The 16,859-nt window shown below is 41.6% G+C and overlaps 1 long non-coding RNA gene across 1 annotated transcript in view; it reads right to left on the bottom strand.

The window, feature by feature from the left end:
- LOC103690933 (uncharacterized) overlaps positions 1 to 15,929 on the bottom strand; it is a 58,194-nt gene extending 42,265 nt beyond the window's left edge. The window contains exon 1 of the long non-coding RNA XR_589877.4: positions 5,210 to 15,929. This is a non-coding gene — a long non-coding RNA (uncharacterized LOC103690933). The remainder of the gene's footprint in view (positions 1 to 5,209) is intronic.
- Positions 15,930 to 16,859: the final 930 nt, after the last annotated feature.

Raw genomic sequence — 16,859 nt, 5'->3', positions numbered from 1 at the left:
AATTCAAGGCTCTTTCCCACTTTCTCTTCTATTAGATTCAGCATATCTATTTTATGTGAAGGTTCTTGGTCTGCTTGGACTTGAGCTTTGTACAAGGTGATTAGAATGGATCGATTTGCATTCTTCTACATGCTGACCTCTAGTTGAACGAGCACCATTTGTTGAAAATGCTGTCTTTTTCCCACTGGATGGTTTTAGCTCCTTTGTCAAAGATCAAGTGACCATAGGTGTGTGGGTTCATTTCTGGGTCTTCAATTCTATTCCATTGATCTACCTGCCTGTCTCTGTACCAATACCATAAAGTTTTTATCACTATTGCTCTACAGTATAGCTTGAGGTAAGGGATGGTGATTCCCCTAGAAATTCTTTTATTATTGAGAATAGTTTTTACTATCCTGGGTTTTTTGTTATTCCAAATTAATTTGCAAATGGCTTTTTCTAACTCTATGAAGAATTGTGTTGTAATTTTGATGAGGATTGCATTAAATCTGTAGATTGCTTTTGGCAAGATGCCCATTTTTACTATATTAATCCTGCCAATCTGTGAGCATGGGAGATCTTTCCATCTTCTGAGGTCTTCTTCGATTTCTTTCTCCAGAGGTTTGAAGTTCTTGTCATACAGATCTCTCACTTGCTTGGTTAGAGTCACACTGAGGTATTTTATATTATGTGTGACTATTGTGAAGGTTGTTGTTTCCCTAATTTCTTTCTCAGCCTGTTTATCCTTTGAGTAGAGGAAGGCTACTGATTTTTTAGAGTTATTTTTATATCCAGCCACTTAGCTGAAGTTGTTTATCATCTGTAGGAGCTCTCTGGTAGACTTTTTGTGGTTGCTTATGTACACTATCATATCATTTGCAAATAGTGATATATTGACTTCCTCCCTCCTGATTTGTATCCCTTTGATGTCCTTTTATTGTTTAATTGCTCTGGCTAGAACTTCAAGTACTATATTGAATAGGTAGGGAGGGAGTAGGCAGCCTTGTCTTGTCCCTGATTTTAATGGAATTACTTTGCGTTTCTCTGCATTTAATTTGACGTTGGCTATTGATTTGCTGTACACTGCTTTTACTATATTTAGGTACAAACCTTGAATTCTTGATCTTTTCAATACTTTTAACATGAATGGGTGTTGTATTTTGTCAAAGGCTTTCAGCATCTAGCAAGATGTTCACGTGTTTTTTTTTTTCCTTTGAGTTTGTTTATATAGTGGATTCCGTTGATAGATTTCCACAGAGTGAACCATCCCTGCATTCCTGAGATGAAGCCAATTTGATCATGTTGAATGGTCATTTTGATGTGTTCTTGGATTCAGTTTGCAAGAATTTTATTGAGTATTTTTGCATAGATATTCATGAGGGAAATTGGTCTGTAATTCTCTTTCTTTGTTGGGTCTTTTTGTGGTTTACATATCAGTGTAACTGTGGCTTCATGGAAGAAATTGGGTAGTGATCCTTCAGTTTCTATTTTGTGGAATAGTTTGGGGAATATTGGTATTAGGTCTTCTTTGAAGGTCTGATAGAATTCTGCACTAAAATCATCTGGACCTAGACTTTTTTTTGGTTGGGAAACTTCTAATGACTGCTTCTGTTTCCTTGGGGATTATGGGACTGTTTAGGTGATTTATTTGATCCTGATTTTACTTTGGTACCTGGTATCTGTCTAGAAAATCATCCATTATGTCCAGGCTATCCAGTTTTGTTGAGTATAGACTTTTGTAGTAGGATCTGACTATTTTTTTAATTTCCTCAGTTTCTCTTGGTTATGTCTTCCGAATCGTTCCTGATTTTATTTATTTGGATACTGTCTCTGTACCCTCTGGTTAATCTGGCTAAAGGTTTATCTCTCTTGTTGATTTTCTTAAAGAACCAGATCCTAGTTTTGATGATTCTTTGCATAGTTCTCTTTGTTTCTACTTGGTTGATGTCAAGCCTGAGTTTGATTATTTCCTGTATTTACTTCTTTTTGTTCTAGAGCTTTCAAATGAGCTGTTAAACTGCTAGTGTATGATCTCTCCAATTTCTTTTTTTTTTTTTTTTTTTCCGGAGCTGGGGACCGAACCCAGGGCCTTGCGTTTGCTAGGCAAGCGCTCTACCGCTGAGCTAAATCCCCAACCCTCTCTCCAATTTCTTTATGGAGGTACTCGGGGCTATGAGGTTTTCTCTCAACACTGCGTTCATTGTGTCCCGTAAGTTTGGATATGTTGTACCTTCATTTTCATTAAATTCTTAAAAATCTTTTCTTTCTTTCTTTATTTCTTCCCTGACCAAGTTATCACTCAGTAGAGAGATGTTCACGTCCATGTGTGTCTTGGCATCCTGTTTGTTTGTTTGTTTGTTTGTTTTGTTTTGTTTGTTATTGAAGACCAGCCTTAGTCTGTGGTGCTTTAATAGAACACATGGGATTAATTCAATGTTCTTATGTCTGTTTTGTGTCTGAGTATATGGTCGATTTTTGAGATGGTGCCATGAGGTACTGAGAAGAAGGTATATTCTTTGGTTTTAAGGTGAAATGTTCTGTAGATATCTATTAAATCCATTTGGTTCTTAACTTCTGTTAGTTTCTCTGTGTCTCTGCTTAATTTTTCCTTCTATGATCTGTCCATTGATGAAAGTGGGGTGTTGAAAGTGGGGTTTCTCCATGTGTGGTAATTGTGAGTTTTTCTTGGTAAAGTAGCCTGGGCTGTCATTTTATTCTCTAGTATTATTGTGTGAGGTACAATGTGTGCTTTGAGCTTCAGTAATGTTTCTTTTTCAAAAGTGTGTGCCCTTTCATTTGGGGCATAGATGTTCAGAATTAAGAGTTAATCTTGATGGATTTTTTTTTTTGATGAGTATGACAAAGGTCTGTCTTTGTCACTGAGGTGTCTCTTGTATGCATCAAAATTGGGGAATTGTTCCATTGAAGTTGAGATGCTATTTTTTGTTGTTAGAGGTAGAATTATGTTTGTGTGTTTCTCTTCTTTTGGGTTTGTTGTGAAAAGATTAATTTCTTGCTTTTTCTTGGGTGTAGTTTCCCTCCTTGTGTTGGACTTTTCCTTTTATTATCCTCTATAGAGCTGGATTAGTGGAAAGATAATGGTTAAATTTGGTTTTTAGAATACCTTGGTTTCTCCATGTATGGTAATTGTGAGTTTTTCTTGGTAAAGTAGCCTGGGCTGCCATTTTATTCTCTCAGGGTCTGTATGACGCCTGCCCAGGATCTTCTGGCTTTTAGAGTCTTTGTTGAGACTGATGTAATTCTAATATATCTGCCTTTATATGTTACTCGACCTTTTCCCCTACTGCTTTCAATATTCTTTCTTTGTTCTGTGCATTTGGTGTTTTAATTATTATGTACCATTGAGATTCTCTCTCTCATCTTTTGTATTCTGTTGGTGATGTTTGCATCTGCGTCTTGTTCTTTTTCCTAGGTTTTCCATGTCCTGTGTTGTCTCCCTTTGTGTTTTCTTTAATGTTTCTATTTCCATTTTTAGATCCTGGATGGTTTTGTTCAACTCCTTCACCTGTTTGATTGTGTTCTCATGTATTTTTTAAGGAATTTATGTGTTTCCTCTTTAAGGGCTTCTACTCATTCACTTGTGTTCTCCTGTATTTCTTGAAGGGAGCTTTTTATGTCCTTCTTAAAGTCCTCTATCATCTTTATGATATGAGAATTTAGTTCCAAGTCTTGCTTTATGGGTGTGTTGGGGTACCCAGGACTTGCTGTAGTGAGAAAACTGGGTTCTGATGTTGCCAAGTCAAATTGCTTACTGTTGCTTTTGTTCTTTGGCTTACCTCCCACCATGTGGTTATCTCTGGTGTTGTCTGGCCTCCCTGTCCATGACTGGAGTCTGTCCTTCCTGTGAGCCTGTGATACTATGATCCTGTGATCCTGTACGTGTCAGAATACCTGGGGAGTCGAGCTGCCTCTGAGGTATTGGCTGTGTGGATTCGGATCCAAAGCCAAGTCTCTGCGCCTGGCATAGGTGGAAACTGGAAGGTGCATAGGTCTCTGGCTCGTGGGAATCTTTTTTAAAATAGATTTGCTCATTTTATTTTATAAGTGTTTTGGCTGCATATGTATGTGTGTACAATGTGCTTGTGTGTTGCCCATGGAGGTCAGAGAAGGCTATCAGGTTCCCTGGAACTGGAGTTACAGAGAGTTGGAAGCCACCATGTGGATGCCAGAAGTAGAATCTGGGTCCTCTCTCTGCAAGAACAGCCAGTGCTCTAAACTCTTAAACCATCTCTCCAGTCCTAATTTGTTAGTCCTGTATTTTTATTTTTAACCAAGTTCAAAGTACTATCATTTTAACGAACAGTCAAAATAAAAACTGTTAATGTACTGTTCTCCTCTTTTTGTCTTTTGTATAGTTACAGCACTTCTTATTTTGGGTTTACCCAGCTTCAAATACTCATACTGTGAAAACAGAGTAAGAATGGACAGAGTTGGTTGTCTTGGTGATGTCATGTGTCTTGGTGATGTCATGTGTCTTGGTGATGTCATGTGTCTTGGTGATGCCATGTGTCTTGGTGATGTCATGTGTCTTGGTGATGTCATGTGTCTTAGTGATGCCATGTGTCTTGGTGATGTCATGTGTCTTGGTGATGTCATGTGTCTTGGTGATGTCATGTGTCTTAGTGATGCCATGTGTCTTGGTGATGTCATGTGTCTTGGTGATGTCATGTGTCTTAGTGATGCCATGTGTCTTAGTGATGTCAGGTGTCTTGGTGACATCAGAATTTTTGGTGATGTCAGGTACTTGGTGATTATGGAACTATCTTTTAATCTTAGCTATTATCAAGTGCTTAAGAAAAGATCATTATGAAGATCATATAGGATATTGGAAGAATGTGGAAGGTCCAGGGTAGATATTGACACTCAGATCCAAAGTTTACATACTGGAAGTTCAAGTATAAGTAAATATTTAAAGGAAAACCAGTGCAAATGATTTGCAGGAAAACAAAAAGAGATGAAGTTTGAGAAGTCTTGCTAGACAGGGTGTGAAGTTGTCTGCCATGTTTTTCCTGATTAATTCTGAAGTAAAACTCCAGAATGTTCATGCTCACCTTTCAGAATCCCATGTGACAGAACCGTCCTTCCAAATGTCATTCTGGCTATAGCCCTTCTGCATTCATTACACTATTATATTATATATAATTATATGCAATATACATAATTATATCATATTATATTTTTGAAGACTGAAATAAATCTGATAGCTTACAAAGAACTCACACACATCTTCCTTTGGAAATTCCACCAGCCATCGATGGTAAAATACTCTAGGCAGGGATGTCACTGATCCAAATGCTGTAATGCAAACAAAACTTTTGTGAGGGAAAGGTCCTTAGTGCCCCTCGAAACACAACCGTGAGAAAACAGTGAGCCTAGAAAGTCAGAGGTTGATGGGGATGTATGAAGTATTGGACGCCAAGTCTGTCTTATACAGTGTATAAAGATTCTATAGGAGCCCAGCTTCCTCATCTCATCCTAAAGTTGTACCTGAGTTTTCTTATGAATCTATCATATTTCCTAAATGTTCTCACCTTCTCTCCAACCTGATGATCACAGATGGTACAATTACAGAGATACTGTTAAAATTCTAATCACTCCATTTAAGAAGTAATTCCCTGGACTGAAGAGATGGCTAAGCAGTTAAAAGCATGAGGACCTGGGTGCAGTCCCCAGCACCCACACTGGTGGACTTAACAGCTACTAGTAACTCCAGCTCCAGGAGTCCAGTGCCTTTTGCTGGACTCCATGTATACCTACAATTACACATGCAAAAACCAAACCTCGATACAGGCCCACATATAAACACAAAATTTTAAAATAAAACAAATCTTTAAAAATCTTTAATTCCTTGGCACATGGAGATGATGGTATCTACCCAACGTTGTTCTTTTTTTTTTTAAAGAATTATTTATTTTATTTTTATGAGACCACTGTAGCTATCATCAGACACACCAGAAGAGGGCATCGGATCTCATTACAGATGGTTGTGAGCCACCATGTGGTTTCTGGGAGTTGAACTCAGGACCTCTGGAAGAGCAACCAGTGCTCTTAACCTCTGAGCCATCTCTCCAGCCCTCTCCTCACAGTTGTTCTTGTTTCTGTGACAGAGACTCAGATTTCTCTGGTCTAGACTGTGTGGCAGGGTGAGTCCAGCTTTTCTCCCAGCTCTTCTGGATTGCTATATAAATCACTCCTCCAATCCTGTTGCATCTCGGCTTTATTTTCTCTTCTTCCTGTTTATTTTGGGTTCCTCTGGCTACATAAATACCCTTTATTCTCCACAGACATTTTTCTCTGAAGAGTTAATTCTTTAACACAGGTAAGCTGGTAGTTGCTTGTCTGTTGATCCTATCTTACAAATAAATACCAGACAGGAACCACAGGACATGATAAATGAATGTAATATTGAGGAAGCTCTTGGAGCTGAAGGTATTGATCCCAGTGGAATAGAAAAAGTGAGCTACTATCATTACCTTTCAGTCTTTGAGAACCGCTGTTTAGGTTAGATTACAGAAGGGGCATCATTTGTCTGTAAACCTCTGCCAAATGTATCCTAACTCATATTGTTATTTTCAAGATCACTGTGGATTAGCCATGAGTGTAGATGATTTGACATCCAATGCACTTTATTCTCTGACTGCTTGCAGATGTCTAGTTTCAATGAGCTCACATGTTGTCTGCCAAATATTTTGCATTGAAACATAAGTCTCCTCAGATTTCTCCTTGTGCTTCTGTGGAAACCCTATAAACAACAACAGTCTCTCCTGTCTTTGATTCCCTCAAACAATACTCAGTCAGAATGGCGTGAACCCTAATGCCAGACTGAGCTCTAACAGAAAAGAGTCTGCACCAAAAATTACCTATGAAAAAAACAAAACCAAAAAACGGTAGTCAGGGTCAAGAGAAACTGCAAAGGAAATGGCTGAAGTCCAAGGACAAGCAACTCATGAAGATGTTACTACAGGACTGGAGATGCTGGCACCGTAGCTCCACCCTCTTCCAACCCTGCTGGGACTCCTCATGGGTATCACAAACACACTTGACTCATGTCAGGTTCCCTGAGACATTTGAAGAGTCAGTGAGAGCTGATTTGATGGAGTGAATAAAGAACTACAAGCTCACTTGAGCCAACGCTGCCAAGCATTTGGAGGCAACGACAGGCTACCATCTTACCAGGGGCTGCTTACTATCTACCCCTTTACCTTTCCTCCCCCTACCATCCCCGAAAAATTCCAACTCAGTGTTTTTTTTCTATCCAAGGACATCTTCTCCAGTAAGATGTGTCTCATCAACTCTATCAGGATCCATTAGCATAATGTTTTAATAAAGTTGGTTTATTTTTATTTTATGAATACAGATGTTTGCCAGTGTTTGGAACCATGCACTGAAAGGAGAATTATACGAATTCTAGGTTTGGAGATACAAAATTAAAAGAATAAACCCCAAAAGGCCACAGATATAAAATTAAAAGAATAAACCCCAAAAGGTCACAGACCGAGGGCTAAGCCCTACAGCCAGGACTAGCAGGCCATAAAGATAAAGGAGCACAGGAAACACTGTCTAGGCAGGACTGGCAAGCCATAAAGATAAGGAAAGGAATGCAGAACAGACCAGGAGTACCGGATCTGACTCACAGGCCACCTGGCAGGAAGAGATAAGCCCCCAGCCCCCGACATCCAGGACGCCCCAAACCTGCCAATGTGTGTAGCTATACCTTATTACCTCATCATGTGAAATAGCCAATCATATGTAAACATGTCTATGTGCCTCGTTTGAATCCACCAATCCCTGTAACTATGCATCTGCTTCTGTACGCCCGCTTCTGCTTCCCCAATCCCTATAAAAGCCCCATGCTGGAGCTGCTGGGCGCGCAAGTCCTCCGAAGAGACTGTGTGCCCGCAGGTACCTGTGTTTTCCAATAAACCCTCTTGCTGATTGCATCCGAGTGGACTTGGCTCGGTCATTGGGCGCTTGGGACTCCTCCTGAAGGAAAGGTCCTCTTTGGGGGTCTTTCAGCACCACATGTGTGCATGGTGCCCAATTTAAGACCAGTTCCCCTGGAACTGGATGGACAGTCAGTTGTAAGTTACCACGCAGCCGCTAGACAACAAACCCTGGTCCTCTGGAAGAGCAGAAAGTGATCTTTACTGCTGAGCCAACTCTCCAGCCCTAACAGAGCTTTTTAATGCAACAGACTTAGCACGGAATTGTACAGGGTAATTAGTATACTCCAAAAAAACTCCAGGATAGTAGCATATGCTTGTTTTTCTGAAAACTATCTTTTTAACTTCCTGGACTGAAAATATCTCATCTTCAGTGGTCAGAGTGAGCTAGCTTCTAATCAGAGGAGCATCTTCATTGTCATGCACAGAAACGGCCTTTCTGCCATTCTGGAGTGGTGTTTGTGTGCCAACCTGACGTCTTGTCATATGCCCCACCTCCCTGGTCACAGAAATTCAGCCAGAAATGAGAAATTAACTCAAGTTGAAACAGGCATACTACTGTCCTCCTCCAAGTAGGTCCTCCACCCACGAGCATTGTGAAAGTCTTCACTTTGTATTTTTGAGCTGGAAACTAGGGAGACCAACATTAAGCACTTTATAATGATGAGTGTGGTGTACACAGCATGGAATCCTCCACCTGTGGCCCTGGTGTAAGACATCACTGGGGAGTCTAGTCTGAAAACAAAAGGCCTCTGTTAGTCTGTTGTTCTCAACGTGATCTCACCTCCCACTGGAGGAAGCTGGCATATGCATCCTGCTGTGAAGGAATCTTTTCTCTTTCTTGGGACTGAGTGATAATGTAAAACTCACAAAGAATCAAGAAAAAAGTTTAAAAATATATTTAATTTTTATAGGAAACCCTTCCTTATCTTCATTTCTTACAATGAAAGCTACATTTTTTTCAAAGTGAGATGCATGTACTTACCAGTAATTTAAATATAGGGAGTAAAATGCTGATGAGTACAGGGACAAATTAATAAACAAGAGAAAAGCTGGGTGATAGACCAGGGGGAGAGGGCTACCTCATGCTGGAGGGTGAGTGATAGCCCAGGAGGAGAGGGCTACCTCACATGTAGGAGGGTGGGTGATAGCCCAGGGGGAGAGGGCTACCTCACATGCAGGAGGGTGGGTGATAGCCCAGGGGGAGAGGGCTGCCTCATGCTGAGGGCTATTTCATGCAGTGAGGACGCTGCACAATACTGTGAAGAAACAGCCAGGAGCTGACTCTGAGTGAGTGAAAGTGAGTGAAAGAAGGAGGCTGGAGAGAAGAGGGAGCAGAGAGTGTGAGCTCTGGAAGGTTATCATAGGAACTACCTTTTATCCCAAAAAATAAAAAGGTGGAATCCACTGGAGTAGTTAAGCAGAGGTAAAATAACCAGCAGCGAGCTGTGGCTGCTGAGAGGAAATTTTCAGGGTCGAAGGTGGATGGTGATTAGAGAGCTACCACAGTTCCCCAAGTTTCCCAATTACAGTAATTCAGACCAGGATGGAAACACAGGAGTGAGAAAAACAAAACACTGTGTTCTTACTCTACCTTCAAAACAAAGACAACAGTTTGTGTTCAGAGTCAAAGGTAGAGCAAGTGTGGACACGGCCATGATGCCAAGCGGTAACAGGAGACTGGAGAAGAAGGGCGAGGGGAGACAGGAGAGTAAGCTGCAGTGACTCGTGTCATACAATGCCAGAGTGCAACCCATGCTCTGCATGTTCACCTAAAACTTAGTTGAGAAAACAGTGAAGGGTAGCAAAACAGCTTAATGGGTGAAGCGCTTACCCAGCTCACGATCAGGGTTCAATCCCAGGCCCTCTAACTTCCACACAACACATAGCAAACACATACAAAAATCATCTACATACAGTAATAATAAATAATACTTCTTAATTATTTTTAAAAAAACAGGCAGGGAATGGAGTGATCTAGTAAAGACCAGAGATCTGGTTAAAGAAGCTGTTGGCATCCAGGTAGAGCTGTCAAATGATCTCTGAGAATACACACTTGGAAATGAGGCAGAGTCCTAGAACAGAGATAAAATTTATATCTATATCACTTACATCTAAGGGCTTCCAAAGTTCTATATACATAGACTTACATGTGTGCACATGAAACCATGGAGGGAGTATACAGAGCGAGGAGATTCAGGGACGAGGGCCCAGAACTACAGTGTTTAGGAAAGAGCAGGAGGAGGAATCAGTAACAAAGCAGCAAACAAACCAGAGGACTGCAGTGTCCTCAAAAGACAGGGAAAGTCCTCCCCTGAAGCGGGAGCGATCAGTAGTGCAGGTTCTCAAGAGCTAAGAAGTCGAAACGTAATGATTGACCATGCGCTCTGCACCAGTGGCCACAGAAGGTGTAAAGACCTTCTGAGAAGGTCACCATGCTGAAGTAACTTCTAAAGGCAGAACGCAGGCCCTAGGCAAGAGTGATCTGAGTGTTTCACAGTAGACATGCATCCTGTCTGAGATAAGCAATGGAGTCAGGAGAGGAAGCACAGTCAGAGGAAGCATGAGCCTGAAGAACAGGACAGGCCTCGTTGCTCACAAAGCTGTCCTGATGGAGACATATCAACTGAGTACTGAAGAGCGAGAGGTAATCTGGACCTTCGGTGAAGTGAGCGCCCTTTTTGTTCTTTTGTTAATCATTTACCTGTGAAGGGCTGGGATGTGTACATGCCAAGGTGTGTGTGGAGGTCAGAGGACCAGCTGCAGAGGTCAGTCTCTCCTTCGCACATGTGAGTCCCAGGCACGGAACTGAGGCGGTCAGTCTCAGTGGTGGCACTGAGCCATCTCGCCAGCCTTCGTTTTGTTTTAAATAGTTACAAGGAAAAAGCCTACAGAAATAATAAGTACGGCATTGTGCTGTGCAGGGTATATGTAGTGCTCTGTGTAATGCTGTGCAGAGTACCAGAGCTCTCAGTGGTCACAGTCAGCTCTTAACAAGCATGTTAGCTCCAAGGGCACAAAGCCATAGTCGAGAGCTGGAGCCAAGAGTGGGGATCTGAACAGGCACAAACTCTCATGAGGCAAAACAGTGTTCCATAATCTTCCTAAACAATCTTTAGACCAGATTCTATGGACCCCTCAGGACTGGGACCCTAATAAAGTCCATGCCTATGAAAGCTATTTATAAACCTTTTCAGAGAAGGTTACACAAATATATCATTTCAAGCACTGTGTAAATAACAGTTGTAACTTACTCCTCTGGGACTATCTGAGTTTTAACAGATCTGAAAACTATCTTTATATAGGTTATATTTTGTCAAATAAAATATAACCCAATGATATTATTTTAAGATATCATACACACACACACACACACACACACACACACACACACACACACATATCCATTACAGTAATTCTGTATCATCAGGATAACCACCACCATTTATGCCCCAGACACTGAACCGAGCACTCCATGCTAACATCCCATCTATGTCTCACAGAACATTATAAGATTACTATTAACATCACCATCTTAGATTAAAAAAAAAAAAACATTGGGTTTCTAGAAACTAAACTGTTGTCTCACAATGATGAAATGGTAAAACCAGGACTTGTAGCTTTGATTGTAAAGTCAATGTATGCCACCAGCATCTAGACACACAGCTATGGGGAGAGACAGACATACAATACATAGATATATTTAATCCATTTTGTTCCCCTCTCCAAGTTATCACATATCAAATGGGTTGATGTGAACAATATAAGAACCTCCTGAGAGCTGATTTGAACCCTGGGATGAGCCCTACAAATACACCAAGAATCTTTTATGTAATAGGTCAACTTAAAAGTCCATGAAAACTGTTGTAGTGCCTTTGTCACAGTTAATTGCTGAGGAGACCTGGCATATGTAAAAGAAACAGTGAAGTGTATATAGGTTTTAAGGTCATATACATCCCCACACTATTTAGAGCCCAGAATAAACCTCAATTGTATTATTAAACATGCATAGTTTTCATTTATTCAAGCTTACACTCAATTCGTTATGTCTCATATATTAACCTTGCCAGTGATAAAGGCCAGCAAGTAATACATTCCAAGCCCACCTTTAGGACCGTAGTGAACCCATAAGTGCTGTATTTATGTATGTGATAGCTCCTGCTTTTGATGGAAAATGAGTAAATATATTAATAAAATGTTCTGTCTAGTACACACGGTCAAATGTATGTCATTGTAAATGGTTGCTTTCTCAAAATAGGATTTTAAAAATCAATCATTGCCCAGATCAAATTAGAAGTAGACACGAGGAAATTAAAGTTCAAATGTTAATTTAAATAAGTAAAATAAATCCATCTTTTAAAGGAAAAATTTGGAGACATACTCTTGACTTGTAGCTGGGATATAGCTTGATGGTAGAAAGCTTGCCTAGCGCGTGTGTCTTAGGGTCTTACTGCTATGAAGAGATGCCATGACCAAGACAACTTTTATGAAGGACAACTTTTAACTGGGACTGGCTCACAGGTCCTGAGGTTCAGTCCGTTATCATTATGGCAGGAAGCATGGCAGCATCCAGGCAGGAGGAGCTGAGAGGTCTACATCTTGTTCTGAAGGCAAATAGAAGACTGTCTCCCATGTGGCTAGAAGGGTCTCAAAGTCCACCCCCACAGTGACACGCTTCTTTCAACAAGGCCACACCTACTCCAAGGCCACACCTCCCAATAGTGTCACTCCCTGAGCAAAGCATATTCACACGACCACAATGTGCAAGATGGTCTCTAATAACAGACTTTGTTTAACTAGTTAGTTGGTTGGTTAGTTAGTTAGTTAAATAGATAGCTAAGGGGAGATGGCATTTGCAGAAGTGAGTTTCTCCTTCCTCGATGTGGATCCCAGGGATCAAACTTGAGTCTTCAGACATGGTAACCATCATTAACCATGGAGTTTCTCACAAGCACAAAAACACAAAAGTTTTAGAATGAAGATAAAGGTATTTACCAATACCTGCCTCCTTTTTAATACAGATAATCAACAAAATATCTGTGTGGGCCTTCCTTTTCTCCTTTTTTAGCCAATAAATCTTATTTTCCAGAAACTCATCCAACAACTGGTCAAACTTAATGTCATAAACTAAGAAAGGTTACGAAATCTCTGTGCATGACGGGTATGTGTTCACGTACTTACATAGGCACTTTTGAAGTATTTCAATGGCTATATAGAATAGTGGTTCTCAAACTGCCTACTGCTACAACCCAAGCATAAACACATTCAGTTACTATTTCATAACTAATTTTGCTAGTGTTGGGAATTGTAATGTAAATATCTGGTGTGCAGGAGCTCTGCTACGGAGGTTGCAACCCGCAGCTTGAGAGCTGCTGATACAGAGTGAGGTTGAGTATGGATGTGTAATGCATGTTGACTCCACAAAGAGGTACAAACAGCCGGCTAAAACATGGCCACTGACTTCTTAACCTATTGCTGTTCCCCGGGACTAACTGTTAAAACAATGTGCATCCATCCTTCACACTGCATCTGCCTGTGTACTTGCCTGAGAGCCAAGTCCTTACTAATTATAACATCTCCTTAAACTTCTGAGAAATGAAGACCAACATCTCTTTTTCTTAGAGAAGAACCAGTCCATAAAAACAGAGATTAAAACTCCCACCGCTGTAAAGCCATGCACTGTTTTCTAAATCTCATTTAAAAGCTCAGCATCTGACCCATTTCATTTTCACAGAGAAGGTCCTGTTACCCTGGAAAATACACAGAAAAAAAAGTGCAGCTTTTAGAGGTATCGAGCAATCCCACTTTGTGTTTTCTTTCTACATACCCTACACAGGAACGTGGGGCAGTCCTGTGCTCCACACACATGCTGTGGTGACACTGTCAGTCACCCCCACCCCTCACCCCAACCCTGCCTTTTTTGAAGGGGGTTGCAAACTTTAACTGCTGAAACAATGCTGCCACCTTCTGTTCACTCTGGAGAAAGTAATAAAGTTATTCTCAAAAGGATTATGAGACACTGTTTCAATGATTACTCAGGATGACAATGCCGTGTTAAGTTTGCTTGAAATTTTACATCTTTAAGCTGTAGTTATTCTAGAGACATTTTAGAATCCTTACCTAAACCAGCAGGACAGACATCATCCATGGCTTGAGGTGGTACCATCTCAGGTACCACCCGAACATCCCTGTTGCCCGTCACATGCATGGCTTCTTGCTTGAGCCAGTTTTGTTCTGTTTCTCCAGACATCTCACATTTCTGGCATTTCAAAGTCCTGAGGTCTCCATCAAACTCTGGTTCTTCTTTCACAGTGTTATACACAGCCTACAGCCCAGGCTGGAGCTCCACACAAAGAATATGACACTGTAACACACTGCCTGGAATCATCGGTTGTTTGTTTTGTTTTGTTTTCCCTTGGAACCTTCTTGATGAAAGTCTCATTAATCCCATAACTTTTGCATTCTAAATGCCTACAAAACCAGCACTGCTATTTTTTCCTCTGAATATTACTGTTCTGGTCACTAATTCTGCTTCCTAGCATGCTGAGATGTAATGCAGTGCCACAGTCTCACCACCACAGGCAGAAGCTGTGCAACCAAGCCTTAAAGGCCACCGTGATGGACCATGTCCTTGAAAACTGTAAGCTATTCTTCCTGTCTGAAAGAAATGCAGGGATGGAAATGGAGAAGAGCCTGAAGAAAAGAAGGTCCAGCGACAGGCCCAAAGTGGGTTCCAGTTCAAGGAGAGGCCCCAAGACCTGACACCATTACTGTAGCTATGGAGAGTTCACAAAAAGGGACCTACCAAGCTGGAGAGATGGCTCAGCGGTTAAGAGCACTGACTGTTCTTTCAGAGGTCCTGAGTTCAATTCCCAGCAACCACGTGGTGGTTCACAACCATCTGTAATGGGATCCAATGCCCTCTTTTAGTGTGTTTGAAGACAGCTACAGTGAACTTATATATAATAATAAATATTTTTTTAAGAAAAAGGGACATATCCTGACTGCTCTCCAAAAGACCCAGCAAGCAGCTGAAAGAGTCAGATACACCCGACCAACGAACAGAAGCTGTTGACCCCTGTGATTAAATTAGGGAGAAGCTGAGGAAGGAGGGTGACCCTGTAGGAGGACCAGCAGCCTCAATTAACCTGGACCCCTGAGGTCTCTTAGACACTAGAACACTAACCAGGCAGCACACACCAGCTGAGGTGAGGCCTCCAACACACATACAGCAGAGGACTCCTAGGTCTGGGTTCAGTCAGAGAAGATGCACCTAATCCTCAAGAGACTGGAGGCCCCAGGAAGTTTTGAGGTCTATGGGGTGGGTGGGGTGGGGACATCCTTGTGGAGATGGGGTGGGAGTTTGGGGGTAAGGGGTGTGTGCAGGGAACGGGGGGAGGGGATCTAGGAAGTGGGATAGGGAAAGAGGGAGGAGGTATGGGATATGGAACCCTCAGGCAAGTGGGGGATGGACTGGAAGGGGAATAAAATCTAGAGTGTAAAAATAAAATAAATAAATTTTAAGAAAGAGAGCCAAAGTTACTTAAGTTACTTCTGTCCAACATTTCATCACAACGAGGGTAACTAATACAAAAAAAGGCGGGGTTACCAAAAGGTATCCTGTGAGGGGTGTTGGCAGATTTACACGTGTTTGAGATGTTTTCAGGAGAAATGAGAGGGAGTTAAGAGGTATGGGCTAGCAAATGCCTTAATGGAAACAGCACAGCCTTGGATGCTTTACAGGGAGCTGTTTGAGAACGGCTAGCTGAGCAGTAGTCCTGGTCTATCCTCGGCAGCCTCCTGCCTCTTCGTGTGGCTCTGCCGCATGTAACTTGATTTTACACAAAGACTGCCTCCAGTGAGTGGAGCATGGTGATACAACTTTTTAAAAATTTTTTATTGGTTATTTTAATTACTATTCAAATGCTATCCCCTTTCCAGTTTCCCCTCCACAAATCCCCATTGTACCTCGTCCCCCTGCTTCTATGAGGGTGCTCCTCTACCCACCCACCCTACCTCACCACCCTAACACCCCCCTATGCTGAGGCATTGAGCCTTCATAGGACCAAGGCCCATCTTCTGCTACATATGTCCCTAGAGCCATGGGTTGCTCCATGTGTACTCTTTGGTTGGTGGTTTAGTCCTTGGGAGCTCTGGTGGGGGTGTCTGATTGATTGATGCTGTTGTTCTTCCTATGGGGTTGCAAACCCCTTCAGCTCCTCAGTCCTTCCCCTAACTCCTTCATTGGGGTCCCGATGCTCAGTCCGATGGTTGGCTGCAAACATCGGCCTCTATATTGGTAAGGCTCTGGCAGAGCATCTCAGGAGACAGCTATAGAAGGCTCCTGTCAACTATCAATCCCAGCACTCAGACAAGGGCAGGCAGATCTCTGAGCTAGAAGCCTGGTCTACACAGTGAGTCCCAGGCAAGCCAAGGCTACATAGTAGCATTTTGTCTCAAAACAAAATGAAAATTATCTTGAATCTTAGAAAAGAATGGGCTTTAGAGTTTTTGTTTTGAAACCAGGTCTCCTGTAGCCATAAACTTGTTACATGGCCAAGATTAGCCTTGTCCTTCTGATCCCTGACTCCCACCTGAAGTTGTCAGGCTTTCTCGTGAGTCTTGTATTGTGATTCTGTCTGTTATGGTTCTGAATTTTGAGGCTTTGCCATTCTGGCCCACTATTGCTGGCTGGGACAGTATGTACTAAGTACAAACTCAGGGGAATATGACCCAGTATTTCAAACAACTGGGCTGCAGGTTTGTGCCTACATTTTATCTCTGCAAAAATGTTCTCCCAAATTTGTACATGCCTTTTGTGCAAATCAAATAAATTGACATAGTGAGCAACTGTGCACATCTACAAGAGAGGCTACGACACTATGACAGTAACTATGCGAAGAAACTGGATTACTC

The sequence above is a fragment of the Rattus norvegicus genome, chromosome 1 (assembly GCF_036323735.1).
Source record: "Rattus norvegicus strain BN/NHsdMcwi chromosome 1, GRCr8, whole genome shotgun sequence".
NCBI classification, from domain to species: Eukaryota; Metazoa; Chordata; class Mammalia; order Rodentia; family Muridae; genus Rattus; species Rattus norvegicus.
The sequence above is the reverse complement of the archived record's forward strand: the minus strand, read 5'-3'. Positions and strand labels throughout refer to the sequence as shown.